This window comes from Asterias amurensis, chromosome 20, assembly GCF_032118995.1.
Source record: "Asterias amurensis chromosome 20, ASM3211899v1".
Lineage (NCBI taxonomy): Eukaryota > Metazoa > Echinodermata > Asteroidea > Forcipulatida > Asteriidae > Asterias > Asterias amurensis.
This window is the reverse complement of record NC_092667.1, coordinates 601,532-622,430: the sequence shown is the minus strand read 5'-3', so window position 1 is coordinate 622,430 and position 20,899 is coordinate 601,532. Positions and strand designations below refer to the sequence as shown.

Here is a 20,899-nt window from a genome sequence, read left to right as displayed (position 1 = left end):
AACAAGGCCGTTGTCAAGGTTGTGTAATGCATATTCAATATGTGAACAACATGGCAGCGCCTAGCAGCATGAAATGAATTCGGGCCACGGTCGGACGTACGGGACGAACGATTGATATAGTATAGTTTGCCTAGCCATACTAAACGAACGCAATGCAGGTATTTAAATTCTACATCCCCTTTTCCCAGAAAACCAAATAATAATTAGGTGTTCGGACAACTCATTGATTTTGTTCGTTTTTTTTTTTTTTTTAGGTGTTCGGGCAACAGCCCGAACAACTCATTGATTAGGTGTTCGGGCAACAGCCCGAACAACTCTTTTTTTTTTTTGGTTTTTCTTATTCTTCTTCTCGTCGATTGTCCGCAAGAAAAAGCATAGATGCGAAGCTTGCATTAAGTTGAAACTTTGCACACAGGTAGACGATAACCAGTAGATGATACAAAAGTTGTTACGTCACGATGACGTCATCAGTTGACGAGATACACTCATTCAAAGTTTATTATTTCAAAAAATCATTACTTTAGATCTACATGAGGGATTTTTACAATCAATACATCATCGGAAAGGGCATTAAAAACTCCGTAAACGCCTCACAGACATGACCCCGTTTTGATTTTGTCTTCCGGCTCAAAAGAGAGGTTGAAAATTTCAAAATTCATGTATAAAGAACTACAAAATTCCCCATTGATTGCGCGTAAAGATTTTACGATTACACGTACTTTGTCACCACGTGTAAGCATGCGGTGCATTGCGGTCACCACGTGTAAGTATGCGGTGCATGGAGGAGCATAACCATGCTCTGCACCACGTGTTGATCGTTTTAGTCTGCGTTCGAGGCGTTCTCAACACAATGTCAATTTTCTTCAAAAGTAATTACTTGGTTTTATCTACGACCATACTGCGTTGAAAACACCGGTTCCCGTCCGGTCAACGAGGTTAAGCAAAATCGGGCCCAGTCAGTATTTCGATGGGAGGCCACGTGGCGACCAAAATTTGTACTATTTATTTTTGTATTTAATTTTTTTCTCCTATATAAATAGCCTCGTTTTTTTGTCTGTTTTCAAGGCGTTTTCAACATACATTTCCCTTCCGGTTAGTTAGTCTATTCTCCAGTCGTCATTATGCTTTAAGCTCCTATATCTTGAACAACAAAAACTATTTTGACAATCTATACATCATATGAAAGGGCTTTACGTATGTAGTCTGTTTTCAAGGTGTTTTCAACAAACATTTCCCTTCCGGTTAGTTAGTCCCCCAAAATTCCCCCATTGATTGCGCGTAAAGATTTTACAAAATACATGTACATGTTCTTTGTCATACGTGTAAGCATGCGGTGCATTGCGGTCACCACGTGTAAGTATGCGGTGCATTGAGGAGCATAGTCACGCTCTGCACCACGTGTTGATCGTTTTACTCTGCGTTCGAGGCGTTCTCAACATAATGTCAGTTTTCTTGGTTTATCTACGACCATACTGCGTTGATAACACCGGTTCTCGTCCGGTCACTGAAGTTAAACAAGTTCGGGCCCTGTCAATATTTGAATGGGAGACCACTTACCTACTGGTTAGTTAGTCTCTTTTCCAGTCGCCATTATGCATAAGTTCCTATGTCCTCAACCACAAAAGCTATTTTGACAATCTAAACATCATATGAAAGGGCTTTACGTACGTAGTCTGTTTTCAAGGCGTTTTCAACAAACATTTCCCTTCTGGTTAGTTAGTCTCTTCTCCAGTCGCCATTATTTATCAGTTCACGTTTCCTCAAACACAAAAGCTATTTTGACAATTTATACATCATATGAAAGGGCCTCACGTATTCCACAGAAATGGGTATGTTGGTGACCTTCTCTTGACTTTTGACCTTTTTAAACTGGAAGAGCCTGTAAAATGCTTTGAAAAGGCAGTATTTAAAGGCTTTTAGGTTGAAATGTACACTTTTTGATGCTTTTTCCATAAAATTATTACACATCGAGAAAACTGTTTGGTTTTGATTTCTTTGTAATTTGACGTGCTTTTAACAATACTTGTTTCATTTATTCAAACACTGACCCAACAATAGCCGAACACCTAGTGTTTGTTTCTACAAACACGATATCTAGTGTATTTTTAAGTTTGTTCGGCCAACTCAAAAATCCCTTGTCCGCTAACAAAAGCACCTTTTCCAAACTCGTATGAACTTGAAACTTCACACAAAGTTAGATATTCATAAGGAGAGGAAACCGTTTAAGTTACGTCATGATGACGTCAACCGTTCTTGAATGATGGTCATTCAAAGTTGTTTATTAATATAAAATCATTACTTCTGATCTACACAGGGGATTCTTATAATCAATACATCATCGGAATCATCATTCGAAACTCCGTAAACGCCTCGCAGACATAATCCCATTTTGACCTTGTCTTACGGTTCAAAAGTAAGCATTTGTATATTTTCTTGGCCTAAGAGTTTATGCCTAACGCAGCATACCCCTCGTGTCTATAGCTTGTTCAAACTTGTTTACACATTATACGCCAGTGCCATATGTGCGTGCACATGGCGTGATTTTCCATTGACTGGCAAAAGGTACGGAGCTCCAGGAGTGCCATCCGACATATCGAGTTACCGACATACGCAATCTCATCAAGACGACTTATTTCGTGGAATCAGTTACTTGCCGACATATTATTTTGCTAAGTCGACTTATTCAAAACAATCAGTTGACTTAACAACATAATTTATCTCACCAAGTCGACTTACAGTAACTAATTAAGAAGTTTACTTATACACAGCCTGCACACGTTGCAACGTGTGCGTATCGAGATTGCGCGTTAGGGCCCGCGTGATCGCTAATAATGTGGGGGCGTTTTTCGTGCCTGGGATGAAGAAGAATAACCACAATCTAAGACTTGAATCAAGTCTACACCTCATCCAACTCCGATTCAGGCATCCTCTTCAATTTTATTTTATGTAACAAGCAAAACTATTAATTTACTGATTTTATTAAAAAATGGTTAACGGCTGCTAGCAAACTGCGTCCAACTAACATTACATGGTGTACATGTACTAGCAAAATAGTGTTTCTGTCGTCACGTTTTCACCCTACTAAACGGCTACGTGAGAAAAATGAGACAATAAATCATGAATTCAGTTCAAAAGAATAAAACTTTATTTTCGTCATATTATTCATCAAACTATAAGCCTTTATACTTTAAAATCTTCTGGTGTATTTAAACTAGCTGATGTCTCAGCCATGGGATTTTCGTGTGTTTAGTGCTAGATTCCTCGCTCCCCAACCAAAGTGACTACAAAACGTTTCTAATGGATAACAATGGTATATTTCGACATGGGTTTTTTTCCAGCAAGAGTTGTGGGGCCCAATTTCTCTAGTATTTAGTTTGCCTATTTTGTTTATCTGTTATATATGGTTAAGTTTTATTTTACGCTAACTGTTTTTGTGTTTGTTCTTCCTGTAATTTTGAATTGTTTTGCCGCTACATAAGATTACACCCACTAAATAGAATTGTTTACATTGCTTTATTCGTTAGAAAAAAGGGGGGGGGTCCGTACTCGTTAAGGTTTGCTTTTTATGGGCCCCTCCATCCCCTACATGTGTTTTGCATTGATTTTTAGAGCCTGAACAACTCTTTGTTATTGTTCGGTTTTTTCTTTTTGGGGGTTTTTCTTCTTCCTCTCGCTGTCGATTGTCCGCAAGAAAAAGCATAGATGCAAAGCTTGCTTTATTAAGTTGAAACTTTGCACACCTGTAGACAATAACCAGTAGATGATGCAAAAGTTGTTACGTCACGATGACGTCATCAGTTGACGAGATACACTAGCTCAAAGTTTATTATTTCAAAAAATCATAACTTTTGATCTACATGAGTGATTCTTACAATCAATACAACATCGGAAAGGTCAACAAAAACTCCGTAAACGCCTCGCAGACATGACCCCTTTTTGATCTTGTCTTCTGGCTCAAAAGAGAGGTTGAAAATTTCAAAAATCACGTCTACAGAACAACGTACATACCCCGTTGGTATGTGCATAAACATTACACTTAGGCATACACACAACGTGCAATGTATTAGCTGTGCGGGAGAGTCACGCTCCAGTGATCATCAATAGAGCGCGAAAAAGCTTCCAAAAAAATGTCGTCGTCAAAAACCCCCTAGAGGCATCTAATACTACATTTCAACCCTACTTAATAGTTAAAGGCGTTAGCAGTTCATATTTAGTGACAATGTTCGCAAAATCATGACACAAGAATTATTTCACCGTATCATAATCTCCTCTGTTCATACAAATACATGTAAACCCTCGTATAATGCATCAGGCCCGATGATCTAGTGGTCATCAGTCGCGCACACATCTCGGATACCTGCGATTTCGAGTCTCCGTGTGAAATCAAAATATTTTTTTTATCCCCCTAAAACTAAAAAATATTTATTTTTGTAGTACATGTATTTAAGTTAGATTCTTATCTTTATATCGACAGTGTTGCCTTTTCTTTTTCTCAATTGTTAGCCAAACATAACCTGAGTGCATGCATGACACGATGATGTGAAATCAAGTCGTACTAGATCAAACGTCAAACCACCGACCCCCCAAAAATAAAAAAATTAATTAACCACGTGACTCATATTTGCATTTAATTGTACAAGGGGACAAAGTTGTTGGAACTTCCTGTTGATGCTGACATCATGAGAACATCAGCATAAGTATTGGAATTGTACCTATTGAACCACTTGGAGTGTTCAAGGAGTCCAACACGTCAGTCTAGAGTCCAGCTCTGATTGTAAAAACCAATTGAGGCATCATCTTCAATTTAATTTTATGCAACAAGCAAACTTATAAATTTTCTGATTTTATTTCAAAGGGTAACATAAATGGCTGTTAGCAAACGGTTTCCAACAAAACTACATGGTGTACGTGCACAATACTCTTACTTGCCTCGAGCATTTACCTCTAGATAATATTATTCAAGCGTTCAGTTCAGAATGATAAAAGTTTGTTATTGCCAGATTATTCAGCGAACCATGAATCATACACAGCTACTATTCACAAGAAAATCTATGCGTGGAGGGTAACAGACAGCGCACAATGGAACGGGAGTTTAACAATGACAATACCAAAAGTGCAATCGTCAGCCCTTGAAGTTAATTATACATGGAGCTGATGGTGATCAAAAGGATAAAAGTCCGTTGTCGATACGCAACCGCCCACTTATATTCACCGGACCATGAATCACGGACCATATTCACAAAATAAAATATTCAAAAGAATATCCATATAATAGATTTATCTGGTGTATTTAAACTAGCTGATGTCCCAGCCATGGGATTTTCGTATTATTTTCAGCTTTTCCATAGATCCTGTTTTTTACGACTCCCAAAAATGGCCGACCGTGTTAGTTCGCAAAGTAAAAGGAAAACCACGCAATTTCGAGGCAAATTTGTGTGGATCATTTTATTCTACTTTTACAACATCTTTCCAACCATTATGTATTCTACAGGGTGTCTCAAAAAAAAGGTAATCCTATTTTAAAGGGTTTTTATGGCCAGACTATATGTTTACCAGCAGAAAGCATGGCATCATCTTAAAGCTGAAATCTTGTGCTTTTCAATGATACGTTTGGTTACATTCAAGGGTCACGCATCAGCGAGCACCATTGTCTTGAAAATGTGGTGCAAAAATGCGTTGGTTCACTTTTACACCCTTGTCATTCTGGCCTTCAGACTGAGTCTGTAAACCTCAGGTTGTCACAATGGTTCAGCTAACGGAAGAACAGAGAATCTTTGTGGTCAAGAAATGGTATGAAACAAGAAGTTTGCAGGCTACACGGGATGCCTTTGGAGAAGCATTCCCAGATCGAGAACCACCAGCAAATAAAACAATCTGGGCCAATGTGAGAAAGTATGAAGCACACGGAAACAGCTTCAACTGCATCAAAGGAAGTTCAGGAAAGCCAAGGACAGCGAGATCTCAGGAAAACATTGATACCCTATGACAGCAATGATTGACCACCCATGGGAGACAAGTGCAACACGGAATGCGCCACACCACTTTTAATCGGATCACTCATCTGGACCTTCACTTCCATCTGTTCCACATCTTCACATCCGTCATGAACTTCTGCTTCCTGATCTTGCAAGAAGACATACTCCTGTGTCTTCTTGAGCGGTGTGAGAGAGATCCCAGCAAACATCTGGTTTCATACCTTTTCTTGACCACTCTGCTGTTATTAGCTGAACCGTTTGTGACAACCTGAGGCTTACAGACTCAGTCTGAAGGCCAAAATGTCATGGGTTCAAAAGTGAACCAACTGCATTTTTGCACCACAACTTCAAGACAATGGTGCTCACTGATGCGTGACCCTTGAATGTAACCAAATGTATCATTGGAAAGCACAAGGTTTCAGCTTTAAGATGATGCCATGCTTTCTGCTGGTAAACATATAGTCCGGCCATAAAAACCCTTTAAAGTAGGATTACCTTTTTTTTGAGACACCCTGTATAACAAACGGTTACAAACGCTTTTTATAGACCAACTCGTCCGATCCAAGGCAACGTGTTCCTTAAGCGCATATAATGTTATTTACATAAAATAAGAAAATACTGGAACCCAAAACCGGGCTAAGCATATACTAATTATGTATCGTTTGGAACCTCCTTAACATCTCCTGCCCTAGTGGTGCCCGATCCAAGGCGTCAAACATGACTTAAAGCCATTGGACCCTTTCGGTTAACAGTATTGCCCAAGGCCCACACTTCGTGTATCACAACTTCTATAACAAACCTGTGAAAATTTAGGCTCAATCGGTCATCGGAGTCGGGAGAAAATAACAGGAAAACCCACCCTCGTATCCGCGCGTTTCGCCGTGTCATGACATGTGTTTAAAATAAATCCGTTATTCTTTTGGCCCAGAGGTGCTCGGTCCAAGTTGTCAAACATAATGATAATGAAGTAAATTTAATCACAAACAATTGAACCCCCATGAGCGGGCTAAGCACGGGCTAATCATACTAAAACTCTGGTAGCACCATGTAATGCTTTACAAGGTGCTGTGGCGCAATTTTGCTGCCGATCGGACCGGGAACACCGGGGCGAAATCCTTCTCTTTTCGATAAGTACACTGGGTTTCTTTTATATGCGTTACATAACACATGGGACCAACGGCTTTACGTCCCATCCGAAGGACGAAGCAATGGTTAAGTGACATCATAATTTTGTAAAGTTAAGAAAACTCCTAAACATCTTTTGACCCAGAGGTGCTCGGTCCAAGTTGTCAAACATAATGATAATGATGTAAGTTTAATCACAATCAATGGAACCCCCATGAGCGGGCTAAGCACGGGCTAATCATACTAATATTTTGTAACCGTTGGAACCTACTTTATATCTTTGCCTGGTCAAACATCATTTAAAGGGGCATTACAGTATTACATTTAGTTTTAGCCCGCAAACGTAAAGTTAAAAAGCAATATAAAGACTAGGAAATAGAGTGCTCTCATAGTGGTGCACAAGGTTTGATACACACACATCTCAACACGTGTTCGGGCTGTTAAAGCCATTATACACTTTCGGTAAACAGTATTGTCCAAGTCCCACACTTCGTGTATCACAACTTATATATAAAATAACAATCCTGTGGAAATTGAGGCTCAATCGGACATCGGAGTCGGAAGAAAATAACGGGAAAACCTACTCCTGTTTTCGCGCGTTTCGCCGTGTCATGACATGTGTTTATAACAAATCCGTAATTCTCGTCTACGAGAATTTATATTGTTTTACCGTTTTCTCAAAAAATAAACCATTTCATGGACTAATATTTCAAGAGAAGTCTTTCACCATTACCTTCTGTAAACCCTGTAAATTATTAATAAATCTGTGAACTTTTTTTTCTGTACCGAAAGGGTCCAATGGCTTTAAGTCAACTTCTTAGTTTCTGTAAGTCGACTTGGTGAGATAAATTATGTCAGTTAGTCGACTGATCATTTTATCTTAGTCGACTTGGTGAGATGGATTATGTCAGTAAGTCGATCTACTTGAATCAAGTCTACACCTCGTCCAACTCCCAAGTCTACACCTCGTCCAACTCCGATTGTATTAGTCAATTCAGGCATCCTCTTCAATTTTATTTTATGTACTAAGCAAAATTATTAATTTACTGGTTTTATTTAAAAAAGGAAAATGGCTGTTAGCAAACTGCGTCCAACTAACATTACATGGTGTACATGTACTTGCAAAAAAGTGTTACTGGCCTCACGTTTTGACCCTACTAAATAGCTACGTGAGAAGAATGAGACAATAAATCATGAATTCAGTTCAAAAGGATAAAAGTTTGTTTTCGTCATATTATTCATCAAACTATAAGCCTTTACCCAATTAAAATCTTCACAACAAAATGTATGTATGGAAGGTACCAGACAGCACGTAGAGCCGAGTTGAAAAGTGACAATACCAAAGTGCAACCATCAGCCGTGAAGTTACATTATATATGATGGTTGTCAAAAGGATAAAAAGGTTGTTGTCGCCACAACCAACCCCCTTATATTTCAACGAACCATGTGAAGCTATTCAAACAAACAAAAACTTTTAAAGAATATCCATGCATAGATCTGTCAGGTGCATAAAATTATGTCCCAGCCAGCACTGTGATTTATGTGTGTTTTACTAGTTTCCTCACTCCCCAACCAAAGTGACTACAATACGTCTCTATTGAATAACAATGGTATAATTCGTCATGAATTTTATTTTCAGCTTTTCCATAGATCCTGTTTTTTATGACTCCCAAAAAAGGCCGACCGTGTTAGTTCGCAAAGTAAAAGGAAAACCACGCAATTTCGAGGCAAATTTGTGTGGATCATTTTACAACATCTTTCCAACCATTATGTATTTTATAACAAACGGTTACAAACGCTTTTTATAGACCAACTCGTTCCTTTAACGCATGTAATGTTATTTACATAAAATAAGAAAATACTGGAACCCACGATCGGGCTAAGCATACTAATTTTGTATCGTTTGGAACCTCCTTAACATCTCCTGCCCTAGTGGTGCCCGATCCAAGGCGTCAAACATGACTTAAAGCCATTGGACCCTTTCGGTAAACAGTATTGCCCAAGGCCCACACTTCGTGTATCAAAACTTCTATATCATTAACTTCTACGTCATTATGCATAAGCTCCTATATCCTCAACCACACAAGCTATTTTGACAATCTATACATCATATGAAAGGGCTTTACGTACGTAGTCTGTTTTCAAGGTGTTTTCAACAAACATTTCCCTTTCGGTTAGCTAGTCTCTTCTCCAGTCGTCATTATGTATAAGTTCATATGTTCTCAACCACACAAGCTATTTTGACAATCTATACATCATATGAAAGGGCTTTACGTACGTAGTCTGTTTTCAAGGTGTTTTCAACAAACATTTCCCTTTCGGTTAGTTAGTCTCTTCTCCAGTCGTCATTATGCATAAGTTCCTATGTCCTCAACCACAAAAGCTATTTTGACAATCTATACATCATATGAAAGGGCTTTACGTACGTAGTCTGTTTTCAAGGCGTTTTCAACAAACATTTCCTTTCTGGTTAGTTAGTCTCTTCTCCAGTCGCCATTATTTATCAGTTCTCGTTTCCTCAAACACAAAAGGCGGTTTGAACCAACATTTCTTTTCCGGTTAGTTAGTCTAATCTCCAGTCATCATTATGCATAAGGCTCTAACCACAAAAGTTATTTTGACAATCTATACGTCATATGAAAGGGTTTTAAGTACATAGTCTGTTTTAAAGGCGTTTTCAACAAAGATTTCCCTTCCGGTTAGTGAGTCTTTTATCCAGTCGTTATTATGTCGAATAAAGCTATTTTGACAATCTATTCATCATATGAAAGGGCCTCACGTATTCCACAAAAATGGGTATGTTGGTGACCTTCTCTTGACTTTTTGACCTTTTTAAACTGGAAGAGCCTGTAAAATGCTTTGAAAAGGCATTATTTAAAGGCTTTTAGGTTGAAATGTACACTTTTTGATGCTTTTTCCATAAACATATTACACATCGAGAAAACTGTTTGGTTTTGATTTCTTTGTAATTTGACGGGATACTTACAATACTTGTTTCATTTATTCAAACACTGACCCAACAATAGCCGAACACCTAGCGTTTGTTTTTACAAACACTATATCAAATTTTTTTTTTGGGGGGGGTTTTCTTATTCTTCTCGCTGTCGATTGTCCGCAAGAAAAAGCATAGTTGCGAAGCTTGCATTAAGTTGAAACTTTGCACACAGGTAGACAATAACCAGTAGATGATGCAAAAGTTGTTACGTCACGATGACGTCATCAGTTGACGAGATACATTCATTCAAAGTTTATTATTTCAAAAAAACATAACTTTAGATCTACATGAGGGATTTTTTACAATCCATACATCATCGGAAAGGGCATTAAAAACTCCGTAAACACCTCCCAGACATGACCCCATTTTGATTTTGTCTTCCGGCTCAAAAGAGAGGTTGAAAATATCAAAATTCATGTATAAAGAACTACAAAATTCCCCCATTGATTGCGCGTAAAGATTTTTCGATTACATGTACACGTACTTTGTCACCACGTGTAAGCATGCGGTGCATTGCGGTCACCACGTGTAAGTATGCGGTGCATTGAGGAGCATAGTCACTCTCAGCACCACGTGTTGATCGTTTTAGTCTGCGTTCTCGTCCGGTCACTGAAGTCTGCGTTCGAGGCGTTCTCAACATATTGTCAGTTTTCTTCAAAAGTAATTAAACAGTTTTATCTACGACCATACTGCGTTGATAACACCGGTTCTCGACCGGTCACTGAAGTTAAGCAAAATCGGGCCCAGTCAGTATTTGGATGGGAGACCACTTGGCGACCTAAATTTGTTCTATTCATTTTTGTATTTATTTTTTTTTCCTACAAATAGCTTCGTTTTAGTCTGTTTTTAGGGCGTTTTCAACAAACATTTCCCTTTCGGTTAGCTAGTCTCTTCTCCAGTCGTCATTATGTATAAGTTCATATGTTCTCAACCACACAAGCTATTTTGACAATCTATACATCATATGAAAGGGCTTTACGTACGTAGTCTGTTTTAAAGGTATTTTCAACAAACATTTCCCTTTCGGTTAGTTAGTCTCCTCTCCAGTCGTCATTATGCATAAGTTCAAATGTCCTCAACCACACAAGCTATTTTGACAATCTATACATCATATGAAAGGGCTTTACGTACGTAGTCTGTTTTCACTGTGTTTTCAACAAACATTTCCCTTTCGGTTAGTTAGTCTTTTCTCCAGTCGTCATTATGCATAAGTTCCTATGTCCTCAACCACAAAAGCTATTTTGACAATCTATACATCATATGAAAGGGCTTTACATACGTAGAATGTTTTCAAGGCGTTTTCAACAAACATTTCCCTTCTGGTTAGTTAGTCTCTTCTCCAGTCGCCATTATTCATTAGTTCACGTTTCCTCAAACACAAAAGCTATTTTGACAATCTATACATCATATGAAAGGGCCTCACGTATTCCACAAAAGTGGGTATGTTGGTGACCTCTTGACTTTTTGACCTTTTTAAACTGGAAGAGCCTGTTATTACACATCAAGAAAACTGTTTGGTTTTGATTTCTTTGTAATTTGACGGGATACTTACAATACTTGTTTTATTTTTTCAAACACTGACCCAACAATAGCCGAACACCTAGTGTTTGTTTTTACAAACACTATATCTAGTTGTTTTTTCTTATTCTTCTCGCTGTCGATTGTCCGCAGGAAAAAGCATAGTTGCGAAGCTTGCATTAAGTTGAAATTTTGCACACAGGTAGACAATAACCAGTAGTAATGCAAAAGTTGTTACGTCACGATGACGTCATCAGTTGACGAGATACACTAATTCAAAGTTTATTATTTCAAAAAATCATAACTTTTGATCTACATAAGGGATTTTTCGATCAATACATCATCGGAAAGGGCATTAAAAACTCCGTAAACGCCTCACAGACATGACCCCATTTTGATTTTGCCTTCCGGCTCAAAAGAGAGGTTGAAAATGTCAAATTTCACGTTTAAAGAACAACGTAAATCCCCCATTGGTATGTGCATAAACACTACACTTCGGCATACACACAACGTATAGTGTATTAGCTGTGCGGGACAGTTACGCTCCAGTGATCATCCATAGAGCGCAAAAAAGCTCCATGTAGAATAGTCTTCGTTCAAGGCGTATAACCGTTTGATATTGTCTTCTGGTTCAAATCGAATTTATTGTATATTATCTACGACCGTACTGCGTTGATAACACCGGTTCCCGTCCGATCACTGTAGTAAAGCGAAATCGGGCTTGGTCAGTACTTTGATGGGAGACCAATTGGCGACCATATTTTTTATTATTTATGCTTTTATTTATTTTTTCTTCTCCTATAAATAGGTTCGTTTGAAATCTATTTCCAAGGCGTATTGAACCAACTTTTTATTTCCGGTTAGTTAGTCTAATCTCCAGTCGTCATCATGCATAGGGCCCCAACCACAAAAGCTATTTTGACAGTCTTTACATCAAACGAAAGGGCTTATTCTGTTTTCACGGCGTTTTCAACAAAGATTTCCCTTCCGGTTAGTTAGTCTTTTATCCACTCGTTATTATGCATAAGTTCCTATGCCCACATTTATTTTTTCTTCTCCTATAAATAGCTTCGTTTTTAGTCTATTTCCAAGGCGTTTTGAACCAACATTTCTTTTCCGGTTAGTTAGTCTAATCTCCAGTCGTCATCATGCATAGGGCCCCAACCACAAAAGCTATTTTGACAATCTTTACATCAAACGAAAGGGCTTATTCTGTTTTCACGGCGTTTTCAACAAAGATTTCCCTTCCGGTTAGTTAGTCTTTTATCCACTCGTTATTATGCATAAGTTCCTATGCCCACATTTATTTTTTCTTCTCCTATAAATAGCTTCGTTTTTAGTCTATTTCCAAGGCGTTTTGAACCAACATTTCTTTTCCGGCTAATTAGTCTAATCTCCAGTCGTCATCATGCATAGGGCTTCAACCACAAAAGCTATTTTGACAATCTATTCATCATATGAAAGGGCTTAATCTGTTTTCAAGGCTTTTTCAACAAAGATTTCCCTTCCGGTTAGTTTGTCTTTTATCCACTCGTTATTATGCATAAGTTCCTATGCCCTCAACCACAAAAACTATTTGGACATTCTATACATCATATGAAAGGGCCTCACGTACTTCACAAAAATGGGTATGTTGGTGACCTTCTCTTGACCTTTACACCTTTTAAAACCGGAAGCTTCATTTTTAGTATATTTCCAAGGCGGTTTGAACCAACATTTCTTTTCCGGTTAGTTTATAGTCTAATCTCCAGTCATCATTATGCATAAGGCTCTAACCACAAAAGCTATTTTGACAATCTATACATCATATGAAAGGGTTTTAAGTACATAGTCTGTTTTAAAGGCGTTTTCAACAAAGATTTCCCTTCCGGTTAGTGAGTCTTTTATCCAGTAGTTATTATGTCGAATAAAGCTTTTTGGACATTCTATACATCGTATGAAAGCGCCTCACGTACTTCACAAAAAATGGTAAGTTGGTGACCTTCTCTTGACTTTTTGACCTTTTAAAACCTGAAGTGCCTGTAAAATGCTTTGAAAAGGCGTTTTCCATAAAATTATTACACATCAAGAAGACTGTTTGGTTTTGATTTCTTTGTAATTTGACGGGATACTTACAATACTCGTCCCATTTATTCAAACACTGACACAACAATAGCCGAACACCTAGTGTTTGTTTCTACAAACACTATATCTAGTTATTGTCGTTATTCTGAAGAATAGCTGACTACAGAATGTCTGAGAGAAAACTGACTAAGGAGGAATTAAGAAACAAAATGCTTGCATCTTCGTTACGTGTCGTGTTTGTTTTATGGTTTTATACTTCCCGAATGATTTGTCGTGGGCAGATCACATGAACCACAGACAGACGACCTACCCGCAGTGCATATATTATACCATGGAAGTACCTCCATGATTATACTCACATGGAGGTAGAAACCTCCATGATACTTCCGTATATAGTAGTTTTACTACAGCAAACACTATTCACTGTACATGTACAATTTAATTGTCGTTCAGGCATCGACTCATATGACTTTGCACATGTATTAAACTTTAGGGCTACTAATTGTGTCACAATCACATGAATACCTAATAGTATGTTATAATTAACAATGATGTATTGTGTCTCAAAACAATTGATACAGTTTAATAAAAATTATTTCTAAATAAAGGCCAACACAAATTACTTGTTCATAAAATTGATTTCTTTATTTTATTGCCAAACACAAATTCTTCACAGAACAGTGGCTATTAAAATGATCAGGTTTGTAAACAGGCTATAACAACGATACCCCACAATTGAAGCCTGAGCGGCTAGTGAAATTTGCTTCTCAACTACTCGTGCCTCAAATAGTCGCAACTTCAACACACTAGTCATTTTTCATGCCCCAAAATGCATTGCGACGTATTATTTGCTGCAGGTGCAATAGAGTAAAACTCACGCTAAAAGGATTTAAGGATTGTGTCACTTTATGTCTAGGGCTGGGCGACTAGTGCGACACAGTGTCAAACTTGTCGCACAGTCGAGATTATTAAAATCACTAGTCGTGTTGCGACTACTTTTTTTAATTCCTAACTGAATAATCGTGTACTACAAAAATAGTAACAACTTCCTGTTTGGTGAACTGTCTATTGTATCGCTCACGACTATTCATGGCAACATAATTTACTTACGAAACACAGTCAGTGACACCAATGACAATCCTTCAATCCTCTAAGCACGAAATTTACCATATTGCCCCTGCGGCAAACAAGTCGTGACTAGTGTCGTAGTCATGACTTTTTGAGGTGTGACTAGTCGAGTAGTTACTTACACTAGTGGCCCAGGCTAACTGATGTCTGGTTGTGTTTCATAGGTAAAGTATGTTGTCATGAAAAGTCGTGACTGTGAGCGACACATTTTTTCAGCAAGCAGGAATAGTCGCAACTATTTTAGTTGTTGTGGTGGCTCGATTTACGGAGTAGGTGAATAATGGCAGTCGCAACTCGACTAAGCAATAACTAGTTGCGATTTCGACATCAATCGTAGTGCGTATCACTAGTCGCCAATCACAGGCTTTCCCACAGCAGCATTTAAAGTGCACAGTTATCACAGCAGTTATACACAATATTGTTTGTATGTACTTGTGTGAGCGGCTTAGCCTACGACCACTCTTCTCCATTGTGGGGTGCAATGCAGTTTTCATCTGATTCTCTGTGTCTTAGATAGTTTATGGCAGTTGAAAGACCATGTTGCTCATCTCGCCCAACTCTTCCACTTAGTTGTACATTTTCATCTTGGTGTTCAAAATAATGACAAACATCAACCCCAGTCCAAAAGCATCGGTTGCTAAGAGTATGCACACAGTTCCCACAGTGTTGAAAAAGCTATGTAATCTCATCTTGAAAGTCAATCTCTGTATTGGTATGGTATGATACATGTTGACAATAAATTGTGATACAGTGGTGGAACTTTGCAGCAAAATGTAGAGTACAGTTCTTCACATACGTCTTTCTTGATTGACAGTTAATATGATGTTCCATCTTTTCCTTTTCTCTTGACACTTCCTCTGCAAAACAGCAAAATATCTCTTCCACAATTATATACGCTTGAATCTCGATTCTGTCACAGATTTGTCTCTCTTGAATCAAGAACTCCATTCCTTAATTGCAGAGCAGTCGACTACCCATTCATCTGACAAGACGAGGCCTAAAAAGTATCAGTACTCCGAGGTGGGCATGCAGCAGTTCTCTAAAAGCAGACTCCTTTCCTGGAAATGTGCCCTATCAGAAGAATGAAACAAATACAAATATTAGAATAAGTTCAGTGATTATATTCAGCATCAAGCTTAATAAAATGTATATCTGTTTTGATTATTAATATTAAACCGTTGACCAGCGAGGGTTACGATGCATCAATCAACTTAAAGATGGACTATAACAGATTATTGATATAGCCAATACTACTATTTTTGTACAAGAAATGTAAAATAAGGACTGATATTTTAGTAGTATTCAATAAAACCTTTACCGTCATGCAAAAAAAACACAAATTCGCGCGGCGTACTCCGACCCAGAAAACTCAGTTTCGGCAAAAGCCGGTGACCCACGAACCATTCATACACAGTGTGTGACGTCACACCACGTACCGAAGCTCTGTACACAGTGTGTCAGGTTGATTGTGTGCGTGCATTTTACATGTACATTGAATGTGGAATAACATCGGACACTATAGGCTGCATTTTTTTGAAACAAAAAACAGCGAAATTGTCCGATGGCAGCGGGTCTTGGGAAAACCACAGTATAGATGAGGAAAAGGCATTTCAGGGAGGCACTTCAGAGGAAAGTGAGGGCTCTAGCGATAAGGGGAGCTCACCGGACGAGAGAGAAGCCGAAGACGTGTTATGAGTACATGTAGTTAACCAGCGCGGGGACGATGATCGTCAGGCCGAAGACGATAAGCCAAACCCTGATGATCGACGGCTAAAGACAGACTGGTAAGGCCACAAAACGTTTCATGAATTACACTGAATGATGCTTCGTTTGATCAGTTTATTTCTGCTCCCAAAAATAGTTGAAGGCTATCCTTGACTAAATTAAAACATGAACGAACATGATGGACAAGGTTTATTGTTTACCTCCATTCACGTTATAATACATGTATGTGAACAACACATGCACTGACTTAGGCAGTAGAAATGTGAGGGGAGGGGTAATTGTTGTCTTGCGTTTTATACTTTGTTGGCAAAATTCATACATTATCAATTTAAACTGATATTGTAGATAACCTATGTTGTTGTTTTTCTCCACCAAGTAACTGCGTGGTGGTTGACACATGTGCATCTACACAAATATCTCATGTACATGTATGTAACTGCTACTTTGGATTATGATTGCCTTCTGGCATGGGTATAGTTTTAAAGCAATTCAGGTACACACATGCAATATTAACACTTCACCATGCAAACCACAAATCTGTTGTTAATAATTTTGTATGAATTCTTTTGTTAATAATTTTGTATGAATTCTTTTGTTTTGTTTTACAGAAAACACTGCAATGATGATTATCAGCAAGTGGTGAGCTTAGGACTATCTTGTCCGTTCAACCGCTGCCACTGACATCATGTTTGATGGCAGCAACACGAAGGACGTTTCCAAACCCTCGTGTACAGTACAGTGGAAGGATTTTCGTATCCACCAACGGATTAGGCAGCTTTGCTTTGGTTTATTTGTCTTCAGTCGTAACAATTTTCCAAGTTATAATGATCCGGAGGGAGTGAGAAATAATTTGATAAGCCATAATAATTTACGTATAAATGTACATGTATATTATTTCATTTTGTTTCTTTCAGATGGGTGGGTCGTTCAAATTGATTAATTTAATTTGAACCACCCACCCCTCGAAAGACACAAAATGTAAATTACTATGGCTTATAAAATTAGGTGTGTGGTTCAAATTGATTAATTTAGCACTTATGTGCAATAAACTTGTCCCCTGTTGTCAACAATACACTATGATTAACATGGTAACAACATTCAACTGGGTTAGCAGAAATATAAAAACAAAACAAAAAACAGAAGCCATGTACACCTCCATAATAACGACAACACTAAAACTGTATGTATTTGCAATCGACAATAGTTTATTTTTGAGTTTAAAATATCAAAATTGAAAAAAGGTTGCCTAGTGATAGCGAAATCATCTGAACATTTCGTCATCAAAAAAAGTTAACTATACAACCCTGTCAACGCCCCTCCCCCAAAAAAAAGAAAACCTAAGCCATGTTATGTACCTAGTTAGCTGTGGTTCTCTTTATAAATTGTAAATTAAGTTGTACATTAAAAGAATATAATAAAATCATTGTGTACAGACCATGTCATTCTGTTTTTAAACAAAGTTGATTGTACTACCCTGGTTACCCCCCCCCCCCCCAAAAAAAAAAATATATATATATATAAAAAATAAAATAAAAACCCACATCAATGTGTACAAGCTAGGGCCCAATTTCATGGATCTGCTTACTGTAAACAAAGAATCGACACTTGCGGAAGCAGGAAATTCTGTGCTTACGTCAAGCGTGTTTCACAGGTTAATACCAGCAAATTTTGGCTTTTGCGGGTCATGGGTGCATGTTTGGTTTATACCAGGCATTCTACGCTTACAAAGTAAGTGCAGAAATTTAGCCTTGGCTGTAAGCAGAGAACCGTGACCATAGCGCACATTTTGGTGGTGAACAGATCCATGAAATTGGGCACAGGTCATTCTTTCTTTAAACAAGGTTGATTCTACTACCATGGACCCCCCCCCCCCCTACCAAAAAAAAGCTAGGGCCCAGTTTCATGGATCTGTATACTGTAAACAAAGAATCGGCACTTGCGGAAGCAGGGAATTCTGTGCTTACATCAAGCGCGTTTCACAGGTTACCAGCGAATTTTGGCTTTTGCCGGTCATGGGTGCATAGTTGGTTTAGAATACCAGGCATTCTACGCTTACAAAGTAAGCTCAGAAATATAGCGTTTGGACGTAAGCAGAGAACGGTGATCATAAGCGCAGAATTTGGTGATGAACAGATCCATGAAACTGGACACAGGTCATTCTTTCTTCAAACAAAGTTGAACCCACTACCTTTGAACCCCCACCCCCCCCCCCAAAAAAAAAAAAAAGCTGTTGCATCCTTTTTCAGCTGGTGAAGGTTGATGTCAATGACACGGGGGTTACACATCAGCTGCGGATGGAGTTGTTTTCATGTCTTGTCACCCTGCTGACAATGAACAAGTGCATTGTGCATGCATTCTATGCGTATCTGTTTAATGAAAAATAAAAAACAAAACCAAATAATCGTTATGTGGGATTTCTTGAAAATTTACAAGGCAGAAATACAATCTCGGAAGGTTTGACGTAACACCATGTACTGACAATCTCTCTTTGAGTTGGCGTAGTTTTGAAAAGAACCTTACATGAGTTAACGCAAAACCAGTACAAAAGGAGTCCACATGCAACAAAACCAAGGGGGCAGGTTTTCTTTATGTCTGATAGAAAACATGACCTCCAACCACCCCCCTCCCCCAGATCTACACCTAGTACAAAACTGTTCAGGTACAGATCGGGGTGGGGGGGGGGGGGTTCTTGCGATTCAACACCCCATCCCCTCCCCCCCCCTCCACCGTGAACAGTTTTCAAAGGGGCAGCTGAAAAACTAAAAATGAAGAAATCATCTGATCCTCTAAAAATTTGCATGCATAGGCCTACTTACCTAAAGTGCTATTGAGAATCTTAGGTCTCCATTTCTAGTTCTGGCTAGCATGTCTCCGTACTGCAATGTCTTCGTCCTGCATTCTCATTGTTGTGTAGAGCTGCGAGTTATTTCTGTACAAAAAAATATAAAAACAAAAAATAAATAAATAAATAAAAAAACTAGTGCTGAAAAAGAACTGGCCTTATTTTACAAATGCAAATATAGTAAACACTCCATAATTAACCGTGCCAAGCCAATAAACACAGCTATAGGAAAACTTCAGACTAAACTTCTCTGGAATTGGTAATTCCTGAATTAGGAGAGAAAAATTCTGAATGACCATGGATGGGCAATTATATGGATGGGAGTTTGAACATATTTTTGAGCTGTGCCTTAAAAAAAAAAAGCGAACAATTCTTAGGCAGCTTTTGCAAAAACAACGCCAGCAATCCAGTATAGACCAATATAAATACATGTCAGCAAGGCCAATAAACTGTTAACTGTAACAATCAACTTTTTAAATGGATTAATATAGTGTTCACACATGGTTGAGCATGAACATGCCAGAAAGTGTAAACCAGGGCATGAACATGTCTAAAGCACTTGGGTGGCTACATGGATTCATCACTCAACAGAGTCAATACACTATGTAGCTATTTTATGGTAGTCGGGTCAGATTCAGAGCATGCACATCGTGTCATTTGACAACAAGATGATTGTTCCTTGCATGAAAAGGGTAGAGATTGTTTACTATTTTTCTTATTACAATTACATGTACATGTATTGGGCCTGAATTAATAATGGAGATAGTTTCTCAGTAGTAGATTTTTAAAAATTATTAACAAGTACTTACCAGGCTTTTCTCCCTCTCTTTTCTGTAATGCCACTTGATTCTTTTGTTGTTCCACGGCCACTTGCGACCAGGGCCACGGCAGAGGGACCCCGCCGACGTTGTAGCATGCACAAGCAGCACTGGCTGGGGCCTGGTGGTAGAAGATCCCCCTGAATTCTCTCGATGCTTAGAGGTTTAAATTTCGGAATCGATCCAGGCTTTTTACACAAACTTTGAAACTTCTAGTGCATCCACAAACAACCAAACAGTCGGCAGTGTCACATGCACGGTACAAAATTGGAGACGGCGGAGACCTTTGGATGAGTTTTACACTCGGTGTATAACATTACACAGGTGAAACTATAAATAACAAATACAGAAATAGCTTATTAAATGACACGAAAAATGCACATTATTAAACAATTAAGGGAAGGGGACAAAGTCTAACAAAAACAACTTTAAATGCAGAACGAGATACAGCAATAAAACAAGCAATGGCCGAGGGCTAATATTAAATCGAAACTTGAATATAAGACACTACAAAGACAAATCTGGCGTAAATTACAAACGGTGAAATAACTAATACATTAATAAACTTACATCATTGCCGGGAGAGACTCAGAAACTAGGTCCGTGCACATGGTAAATCGGTATTCTGGGGCGTTCACTGGTATTCTGGTATAAACATTACATAAACCAACAATAAATATACAGGAAAACAACGGGGGACTTATAAGAA

General features: G+C 38.4%; 1 long non-coding RNA gene across 1 annotated transcript; it reads right to left on the bottom strand.

Annotated features, from left to right (window-relative positions):
• Nucleotides 1-18,224: 18,224 nt before the first annotated feature.
• Nucleotides 18,225-20,416, bottom strand: LOC139952495 (uncharacterized). Its single transcript, XR_011787898.1, has 3 exons — nucleotides 20,182-20,416; nucleotides 19,347-19,459; nucleotides 18,225-18,896 (listed from the first exon to the last, which is right to left on the bottom strand). It is a non-coding gene; the product is annotated as an uncharacterized lncRNA (long non-coding RNA).
• Between the last annotated feature and the right edge of the window lie 483 nt (nucleotides 20,417-20,899).